Genomic DNA, 11,301 nt, shown 5'->3' on the forward strand with positions numbered 1-11,301 from the left:
TTTTGCCAATGAATCGCAGTCTTTGGTTTGCTCTACCAACAACATTATCTATGTGATCGTTCTAACTTAGGTTATTTATAATTGTAATCCCTAAGTACTTAGTTGAATTTACAGCCTTCAGATTTGTATGACTAATCGCGTAATCGAAATTTAGCGGATTTCTTTTGGTACTCATGTGAATAACTTCACACTTTCCTTCATTCAGGGCCAATTGCCACTTTTCGCACCATATAGATATCTTATCTAAATCATTTTACAATTCATTTTGATCATATGATAACTTTGCAAGACGGCAAATGACAGCATCATCTGCAAATAATGTAAGAGGGCTACCCAGATTGTCTCCTATGTCGTTAATATACACTCCTGGAAATTGAAATAAGAACACCGTGAATTCATTGTCCCAGGAAGGGGAAACTTTATTGACACATTCCTGGGGTCAGATACATCACATGATCACACTGACAGAACCACAGATACATAGACACAGGCAACAGAGCATGCACAATGTCGGCACTAGTACAGTGTATATCCACCTTTCGCAGCAATGCAGGCTGCTATTCTCCCATGGAGACGATCATAGAGATGCTGGATGTAGTCCTGTGGAACGGCTTGCCATGCCATTTCCACCTGGCGCCTCAGTTGGACCAGCGTTCATGCTGGACGTGCAGACCGCGTGAGACCACGCTTCATCCAGTCCCAAACATGCTCAATGGGGGACAGATCCGGAGATCTTGCTGGCCAGGGTAGTTGACTTACACCTTCTAGAGCACGTTGGGTGGCACGGGATACATGCGGACGTGCATTGTCCTGTTGGAACAGCAAGTTCCCTTGCCGGTCTAGGAATGGTAGAACGATGGGTTCGATGACGGTTTGGATGTACCGTGCACTATTCAGTGTCCCCTCGACGATCACCAGAGGTGTACGGCCAGTGTAGGAGATCGCTCCCCACACCATGATGCCGGGTGTTGGTCCTTTGTGCCTCGGTCGTATGCAGTCCTGATTGTGGCGCTCACCTGCGCGACGCCAAACACGCATACGACCATCATTGGCACCAAGGCAGAAGCGACTCTCATCGCTGAAGACGACACGTCTCCATTCGTCCCTCCATTCACGCCTGTCGCGACACCACTGGAGGCGGGCTGCACGATGTTGGGACGTGAGCGGAGCGTGCATCCGTGGGTCGCTGCGGTCCGGTCCCAGGTCGACGGGCACGTGCACCTTCCGCCGACCACTGGCGACAACATCGATGTACTGTGGAGACCTCACGCCCCACGTGTTGAGCAATTCGGCGGTACGTCCACCCGGCCTCCCGCATGCCCACTATAAGCCCTCTCTCAAAGGCCGTCAACTGCACATACGGTTCACGTCCACGCTGTCGCGGCATGCTACCAGTGTTAAAGACTGCGATGGAGCTCCGTATGCCACGGCAAACTGGCTGACACTGACGGCGGCGGTGCACAAATGCTGCGCAGCTAGCGCCATTCGACGGCCAACACCGCGGTTCCTGGTGTGTCCGCTGTGCCGTGCGTGTGATTATTGCTTGTACAGCCCTCTCGCAGTGTCCGGAGCAGGTGTGGTGGGTCTGACACACCGGTGTCAATGTGTTCTTTTTTCCATTTCCAGGGGTGTAGATCATGAACAATAGAGGGCCTATGACACTTCCTTGGTGAACGCAGAATATTACTTCTGCTTTACTTGATGGCTTTCCGTCTGTTACTACGAACTGTGACCTTTCTGACGGGAAATCACGAATCCAGTCGCACAACTGAGGCGATATTCCATAGGCACACAGTTTGGTTAGAAGTCACTTGTGAGGAACGGTGTCGAAAGCCTTCTGAAAGTCTAAAAATATGGAGTCAATTTGACATCCCCTGTCGATAGCACTCATTACTTCATAAGTATAAAGTGCTAGTTATGTTCCGCAAAAACGATATTTTCTGAATCCGTGGTATATGTCAGTAAATCGTTTTCTTCAAAGTACTTCATAATGTTCGAGTACAGTATATGTTCCGAAACGCTATTGCAAATCGACGTTAGTGATATGGGCCTGTAATTCAGCGGATTACTCCTATTTTCCTGTTTGGGTATTGGTGTGACTTGAGCAACTTTACAGTCTTTAGTACGGATCTATCTGTGAGCGAGTGGCTGTATGTAATTGCTAAATATGGAGCTATTGCATCTGCATACTCTGAAAGGAACCTGACTGGTGTACCATCTGGACCGGAAGCCTTGCTTTTATTAAGTGATTTAAGCTGCTTTGCTACACCGAGGATATCTACTTCTATGTTTCTCATCTTCGCAGTTGTTCTTAATTATAATTTAGGACTATTTAGTTCGTCTTCTTTGGTGTTGGAGTTTCGGGAAACCGTGTTTAATAACTCTGCTTTAATGGCACTGTCATCAGTGACTTCACCGTCGTTATCGCGCAGTGAAGGTATTGATTGAGTCTTGTCACTGGTGTACTTTATGTATCACCAGAATCTCTTTGGGTTTTCTGCCAGATTCCGAGACAGAGTTTCGTTGTGGAAATTATTAAAAGCATTCACATTAAAGCACGGGCTATGTTTCGAACTTCTGCAAAACTTTGCCAATCTTCGGGATTTTGTGTTCTTTTAAATTTGGCATGCTTTTTTCGTTGCTTCTGCAACAGCGATTGGTATATATCTCTCACTTGTAGTCGATACTATCTCTCTGAAGTCATTCCACATGTTTTCTTCACTTACGTGATCAGATCGGAAGGAGTGGAGACTGTCTCTTAAAAAGGCGTTAAGAGGATTTTTATCGGCTTTTTTAAATACATGTACTTTGCGTTTCTTTTTGATGGTTGTGGGTGTTTCGGTATTCAGCCCAGCAGCAACTGCCTTGTGGTCGCTAATCCCTGTCTGTATTCGTCATGACACTCCCTATTTGTCCATGAATATTTGTTGCTAAGAGGTAAAGTATGCTTTCGCAGCCATTTACGCTTCAGGTAGGCTTATGAACTAATTGTTCAAAATAATTTTCTTTGACAGCGTTCAGTGCAATTTCGGATGACGTTTTATGCCTGCCGCTGGCTTTAAACGTATAATTTCTCCAGCATATCGAGGGTAGATTGTATGAGTCGGGTACCTATTTGAAATAAGAATCAAGTTTTCTTTGGACTGTTCAGCAACTATATCTTCTGAGTCGGGGGTCGGTAAAACTGTGCAATTAATAGTTTAGTCCGATTGTCAGATATAACCTCTACCCATACTGTTTCGCAGGAACTATGTAGTGGAAGGTGGGGCAAGACGGGGAGGTGGGGTAAGACGGGGAAGGGCTATAAGTTACAGTTACAGTGCTGCCATCTGTGGATAACTACGTCAACATCATCAATACACAGGTCCCAGTGTGTTGACATTGTTGAACCTTAGTTTCACGGCGGGTTCTGTGAGCTTCGCAAGGTATGTACAATTGTTATACTAATTTGCAATGTTTTACACCTTTCGAGGACCTACATCTACATCTACATGACTACTCTGCAATTCACATTTAAGTGCTTGGCAGCGGGTTCATCGAACCACAATCATACTATCTCTCTACCATTCCCCTCCCGAACAGCGAGCGGGAAAAACAAAAACCGAAACCTTTCTGTTCGAGCACTGATTTCTCTTATTTTATTTTGACGATCATTCCTACCTATGTATATTGGGCTCGACAAAACATTTTCGCATTCGGAAGAGAAAGTTGGTGACTGAAATTTCGTAAATAGATCTCGCCGCGACGAGAAACGTCTTTGCTTTAACGACTTCCATCCCAACTCACGTATCATATCTGCCACACCCTCTCCCCTATTACGTGATAATACAAAACGAGCTGCCCTTTTTTGCACCCTTTAGATGTCCTCTGTCAATCCCACCTGGTAAGGATCCCACACCGCGCAGCAATATTCTAACAGAGGACGAAAGAGTGTAGTGTACGCTGTCTCTTGTTGCATCTTCTAAGTGTCCTGCCAATGAAACGAAACCTTTGGCTCGCCTTCCCCACAATATTATCTATGTGGTCTTTCCAACTGAAGTTGTTCGTAATTTTAACACCCAGGTACTTAGTTGAATTGACAGCCTTGCGAATTGTACTATTTATCGTGTAATCGAATTCAGATTGATTTCTTTTGGAACTCATGTGGATCACATCACACTTTTCGTTATTTAGCGTCAATTGCCACCTGCCACACCATACGCTTCCCTGGGGAACACCTGATGTAACTTCAGTTTTACTCGATGATTTGCCGTCTATTACGACGAACTGCGACCTTCCTGACAGGAAATCACGAATCCTGTCGCACAACTGAGACGATACCCCATAGGCCTGCAGCTTCATTAGATGTCGCTTGTGAGGAACGATGTCAAAAGCTTTCCGGAAATCTAGAAATACGGAACGAACTTGAGATCCCCTGTCGATAGCTGCCATTACTTCGTGCGAATAAAGAGCTAGCTGCGTTGCACAAGTACGATGTTTTGTGAAACCATGCTGATTACGTATCAATAGATCGTTCCCTTCGAGGTGATTCATAATGTTTGAATACAGTATATGCTGCAAAACCCTAGCGCAAACCGACGTCAATGATATAGGTCTGTAGTTCGATGGACTACTCCTACTACCCTTGCTAAACACTTTTGCGACCTGCGCAATTTTCCAATCTGTAGATACAGATCCATCGGTGAGCGAGCAGTTATGATTGCTAAGTAGGGAGCTGTTGCATCAGCGTAATCTGAAAGGAACCTAATCGGTATACAATCTGAATCTGAAGACTTGCCCGTATCAAGCGGTTTGAGTTTCATCGCAACTCCTAAGGTATCTACTTCTAAGAAACTATGCTAGCAGCTGTTCGAGTTTCAAATTCTAGAATATTCCATTCGTCTTCCCTGGTTCAATAACTCCGCTTTAGCGGCACAGTCGTCGGTAACAGTACGAGGGTCAGTCAAAAAGTAATGCCTCCTGTTTTTTTTTCTACGTTTAATTGTCAGGAAATTTAAATGCAATTACATAGGTTGAAAACCACAACATTGAGGATCATTTTGTCATTTTTCAATGTAATCTCCGCCCATCTCTACAGTTTTGGTCCATCTTTGAACAAGGGCATGTATCCCAGCACGGTAAAAATCACAGCTCTGCTTCCTAAGCCATTGACGCACGGATGTTTTGACGGCCTCCTCATCTTCAAAATGAATCCCATGATGAGCTTCTTTTAGTGGCCCGAACAGATGGAAGTCTGATGGTGCCAGGTCAGGGCTGTATGGGGGATGAGGCAAAACTTCCCATCCAATTTTGACAATCTCGTCAGAGGTGTGACGACTGGTGTGTGGTCTTGCATTGTCATGCAAAAGAAGAACATCTGCCATTGATTTTGTTGGGCGAACTCGCTGAAGACGTGCTTTAAGTTTTTTGAGGGTTGTGACGTATTGAACAGAATTTATTGTGCATCCCTGCTCCAAAAAATCAACCAGAATCACACCCTCTGTATCCCAGAAAACTGTTGCCATAACTTTCCCTGCCGATCGCACAGTTTTGAATTTTTTCTTCCTCGGCGAGCTTGTGTGACGCCACTCCATTGACTGCCTCTTTGATTCGGGTTCAAAAAAATGCACCCATTTTTCGTCCCCGGTCACAATTTTTTTCAGAAACTCATCTCCCTCCAAACGGAAGCGCTGCAAGTGTTGGGAGGCTATTGTTTTCCTTGCCTCTTTATTCTGATCGGTTAACATTCTTGGAACCCACCGTGCACAAACTTTTGAGTACCCCAATTGTTTAATAATCGTGATCACACTGCCTTTACTAAGAGAAATAATGCGACACACTTCATCTGCAGTCACCCGACGGTCACCACGAATGATGTCATCAACTTGCTGAATGTTGTGTGGAGTCACTGCACTCACCGGCCTGCCGCTCCGCTTTTCGTCAGTCAACGGTGTTTGCCCTTCAGCTTCCTTACAACGACGAACCCATCGTCTAACAGTGCTGACATCCACTATCACAACACCATACACCTTCTTCAGTCTTTCATGAATGCGTATGGGCGTTTCACCTTCTGCATTCAAGAATTCAATCACACAACGCTGTCTCAAACGAACATCGATGTCGCCCATCTTACAAACTTCTGTGCTGCCACCTGTTGAAACAGAAAGTTACTACTGCAGTGGATTGCAGAAGAAGGTTTGAGGAATGGCGCCAAATTCAAATTTTTCACTTAACTTAATTTTTTTAAGTAGAAAAAAAATGGGAGGCATTACTTTTTGACCGACCCTCGTACCATCGGCACTGCCCAGGGAAGGTATTGACTGCGTCTTGTCGCTTGTGTACTTTACATACGACCAGAATTTCTTCGGATTTCCTACCAAATTTTTGAGACAATGTTTCGTTGTGGAACCTATTCAAGGCATCTCGCATTGAAGTCAGTGCCAAATTTCGCGCGTCTGTAAATTTTAGCCAATCTTCGGGATTTCGCGTTCTTCTGAACTTCGCATGCTTTTTCCGTTGCCTCTGGAACAGCGTTCGGACCTGTTTTGTGTACCATGGGGGATCAGTTTCATCTCTTACCAATTTATGAGGTATGAATCTCTCAATTGCTGTTGCAACTATATCTCTGAATTTGCGCCACATCTCGTCTACATTTGCATAGTCAGTTCGGAAGGAATGGAGATTGTCTCTTAGGAAGGCTTCTAGTGACACTTTATCCGCTTTTTTAAATAACATTATTTTACGTTTGTGTCTGGTGGATTTGGAAGAAACGGTATTGAGCCTAGCTACAACGACCTTGTGATCAATAATTCCTGTATCAATCATGATGCTCTCTGTTAGCTCTGGATTGTTTGTGGCTAAGAGGTCAAGTGTGTTTTCGCAACCATTTACAATTAGCGTGGGTTCGTGGACTAACTGCTCGAAATAATTTTCGGAGAAAGCATTTAGGACATTCCCGGAAGATGTTTTCTGCCTACCACCGGTTTTGAACAAGTATTTTTGCCAACATATCGAGGGAAGATTGAAGTCCCCACCAACTATAACCGCATGAGTGGGGTATTTATTTGTTACGAGACTCAAATTTTCTCTGAACTGTTCAGCAACTATGTCATCGTAGTCTGGGGGTCGGTAGAAGGAGCCAATAACTAACTTAGTTCGGCTGTTAAGACAGACACAAACACTCCACCACCAATTCTGCCTAATCTATCTTTCCTGAACACCGTCTGAGCCTTCGTAAAAATTTCTGCAGAACTTCTCAGGCTTTATCCAGCTTTCTGTACCTTCAGTGCTTTCTATTAACACTTGAAGCTCAGGGACTTTCCCAGCACAACTACAACAATTTGCAACTACAACGTGTGTTTCGTGAACATTTGTCCAGACTGTATATACAGCACTGAATAGTACGTCTTATTAATAGTAAACTACTGTGTCAGTAGTCAATGTTCACTAAATAGTGTTCATGTAGGTATAACGTAACCTGACAGCATGGTAGGGGGCAAGACGGGGTGGGGCAAGCCGGCTGCTGTGGCCGAGCGGTTCTAGGCGCGCCAGTCTGGAACCGCGTGGCTGCTACGGTCGCAGGTTCGAATCCTGCCTCGGGCATGGATGTGTGTTATGTTCTTAGGTTAGTAAGGCTTAAGTAGTTCTAAGTTATAGGGGACTAATGACCTCAGATGTTAAGTCCCATAGTGCTCAAAGCCATTTGAACCAGCCATTTTTGGGACTATTTATCCATCCATTACGTTCTTATCGTCTCATGTGTTTACCTCGCTGCGGGTTTTGAACACGTACATTATACATTGAATACAATTGTAAATAGAATGGTATTCATTATTCCAATGTTTTCTAATTAATTACAAAGTATGCCTTAGGCTATATGGTGAATAAAAATACACAAAACGTGCAGAGTCACTTTCCTTGCTATGCTTTAACGACTGACTATTGGAAATTGGTATTTACTATATAATATAGATTATCTGGAATGATCTGACTCAATAGTACGTTCCACGTGTTTTATTTCAGAAGGTTCGCAAGTATCGGCGACAATCGTCTAGGTAAGATTGGTCATTGGAGTCAATGGAAGGTGCTGTAAATGCTGTTATAGAAGGTCATATAGGTTCTTTCAGGGCTGCTCGACAGTTCAACGTGTCACAGACTACGATTGAACTACATGTGACAAAGAAACGTGCTAATCCTGGCTATACAGTTGTGAAAAGGTTAGGACCAGTCGCTAGTGTGTTTACCCCAGAACAAGAGGCAGAACTTAAAGACTACTTAACACAGATGGAAGGACAGTATTATGGCCTTACAGTTAAAGAACTTTGTGAACTTGCTTTTCAGCTAGCTAAACGAAACAACAACAAACATCCATTTAATACAGCAGCCAGATCTGCTGGAAGAGATTGGTTAAATTAGTTTCTTGCACGAAATCCTACCTTAACAATACGAAAGCCAGAGGTCACATCAATCGCACAAGCAATGGGGCTTAATCGAGTTGCTGTAGATAGGTTTTTTGATCTGTTAGAAAATCAGTTAGACACATTCAAGTGTACGGGAGACAGAATTTTCAATTGTGATGAGACTGGTTTAACAGTCATTCAAAAAGGTCACACAAAGGTGGTTGCTTTGAAAGGGTGCAGACAGGTGGGAGCAGTTCTGAACTTATTTCCGGCTTTAGTGAGCTTTCTGCACCTACAACTATGTGAGATTCAGTTCTTGGGGATTTCAGGTCTGGTTCTTTGGTTCAAATGGCTCTGAGCACTATGGGACTCAACTTCTGAGGTCATCAGTCCCCTAGAACTTAGAACTACTTCAACCTAACTAACCTAAGGACATCACACACATCCATGCCCGTGGCGCCTAGAACCGCTCGGCCACTCCAGCCGGCTATGGTTCTTTCCCAACACTGCTACAACAATTTACAACTACAATACCGATCGTCTCTACCACTGCCTTACTGTGTTTTACCTGCCCCCTTTTAGATGGACTCACTTTATGTCGTTTCCTGACACTCTCTAACCTATAAAGCCGCCCAGTCCCTTCCACACAGCCCCCGCTACCCGTGTAGCCCCCTCTTGTGTGTAGTGGACTCCTGACCTATTAAACGGAACCCGGAAACCCACCACCCGATGGCGCAAGTCAAGGAGTCTGCAGCCTACTCCGTCACAGAACCGCCTGAGCCCCTGATTCAGACCCTCCTCTCGGCTCCGCACCAAAGGACCACAGTCCGTTCTGTCGACGATGCTGCAGATGGTGAGCTCCGCCTTAATCTCGGAAGCAAGACTGGCAGTCTTTACCATTTCCACTAGCCGCCCAAAACCAGACAGAATCTCCTCCGATCAAAAGCGACACACGTCATTGGTAGCGACATGGGCTACCACCTGCTGTTGGCTGCACCCTGTACTCTTCATGGCATCGGGAGGCACCCTTTCCACATCCGGAATGACTCCCCCCGGTATGCACACGGAGTGCACACTGTTCCTAAGGGGCCCCTAACGTTCGAGTTCCCAACTACCAGCAAACGCACCCTATGTGAAATCCCAGACCCTGCGGGCCCAGAAGCTTCCTCTGGAACAGGGTGGGCGACTCGGAGACTTCGTCAGCCACAGATAACGCCCGAAACCTGTTCGCCAAACGAACCGGGGAGGCCCTACGATCGTCCCCACGAAAGTCTTTCGCTGCCTGCCAGACTTTGGAATGATCTCCCGCTCGACCATGGGTGAGGGGTCAACATCTGTGCAGGCAGTACTCGGGGTAGCCACAGCCACGGGGGACACGTGGATTGTGCTCGACGTCCCTCGCATCCCCGCATCCAAACCCCACAGTCATGCCCCTTGGCAGTAGTCTCAAGCTGTGTGACCGAAGCCAACACTGCCTGCAGCTGTCAGTGAAGGGTCACTAACTCAGCTCGTATCTATACACAGCAATCACAGCTGCTATCCATTTCTGAACTCGCTCCTGTTTGAAACTCGTAAAGATATGTAATAAACAAACGGTGTACTCGCCTTATTAGCAGCAAGAACTCACTGTTCTCTCTCACTGACGGTCTAATGGACACTGAGCTGTTGTAAGAAAAGCAAACTAAAGCATTCACGATACGACGGTCGATACAATGGTCGATATCAGCAGCGGTACTGTACACTGCACTGTTTTTAAAATGAAATGAAAGTTTCCTTGTAGTAAGCACTCAAACATGCAAGAAATTACAAAAATATACTGATAACTACAAAGGTAACTGAAAAGAAGTCGCTCCTGTTTGTAGCTCGTAAAAATATCTAATAAACAAGCGGTGTACTTGCTTTATTAGCAGCAGGAACTCTCGGTGCTCTCTCGCTGACGGGCTAACCGACACTGAGCTGTTTAAAGCAAAACAAACGGAAGCCTGTACGATACACATTGTTTAAACAACTTGTTTAAGACGATGTTAAACAACTGTGGCGTTTTCTCGTCCCGACTGCATATGGAACCATGTAGTCACACTGTTACGGATCGCTTAAACGCATCTGGAAAACTTGCTCGCTTCTCGCCACTCCGCGCAGGCTGCCCAGAGTCCGGGTGTGCTGGAGGGACTTGGAACCGACGGTGTCCATGCCAGTCACTGGAAGAAGCCATGCGGCAGGCTAGCAGCGCCGGCGCGCGGTAGCTGCAGCGTCGCCACGCGCTTAGCTCTTCCTGTCGAGCTGGAAATACCCTCAGCCATACTCCTTCTCATCCCTGGCACCTGGATGCCCCTTTCGGTTGAATATGAACTGATTCAGGGTTTGTTAAATCTGGTGTTAGACAATGTGCAGAATATTGTCACACAAATACCTTAAAGATGTCACAGGAACTAAATGTACCACTGCACAAAGAGAGAGAGAGAGCCAGAGAGAGAAAGAGAGAGAGGAAGAGAGAGAGAGAGAGAGAGAGAGAGTTTTCCAGATGACGCAGGAATATTCAAACAATTTGCACTGTAATTACACGTTTTGTTCTGAGGGATTCCACCACCACACTTCCACACTGGAACACGGACAAAAAAAAAAAGATCATGGCACATTTGTGAACCCTTCCCTGAGTCGCTTCGAGCTTTTGTGGGAAATACTACATACTTCCCCTGTCTTTGAGCAAAGGCTGCTTCAGCAGTTACTAAATCAAATTGAACATGTCTCTAAATATCTTTCAAAAAGGTCGCAGCACTGTAGTTTGATTCCATTTTGCGATGCATACCGCCAGACTTGAACACAGACTCTAAAAATATGGTGGAACACTTCTGAAACTTTCCAATCTTCCTCCCTGAGACACTTCACGCACTTTTGTGGGAAACAGATCCCAAAACTGATAGCA

This window comes from Schistocerca gregaria, chromosome X, assembly GCF_023897955.1.
Source record: "Schistocerca gregaria isolate iqSchGreg1 chromosome X, iqSchGreg1.2, whole genome shotgun sequence".
NCBI lineage: Eukaryota > Metazoa > Arthropoda > Insecta > Orthoptera > Acrididae > Schistocerca > Schistocerca gregaria.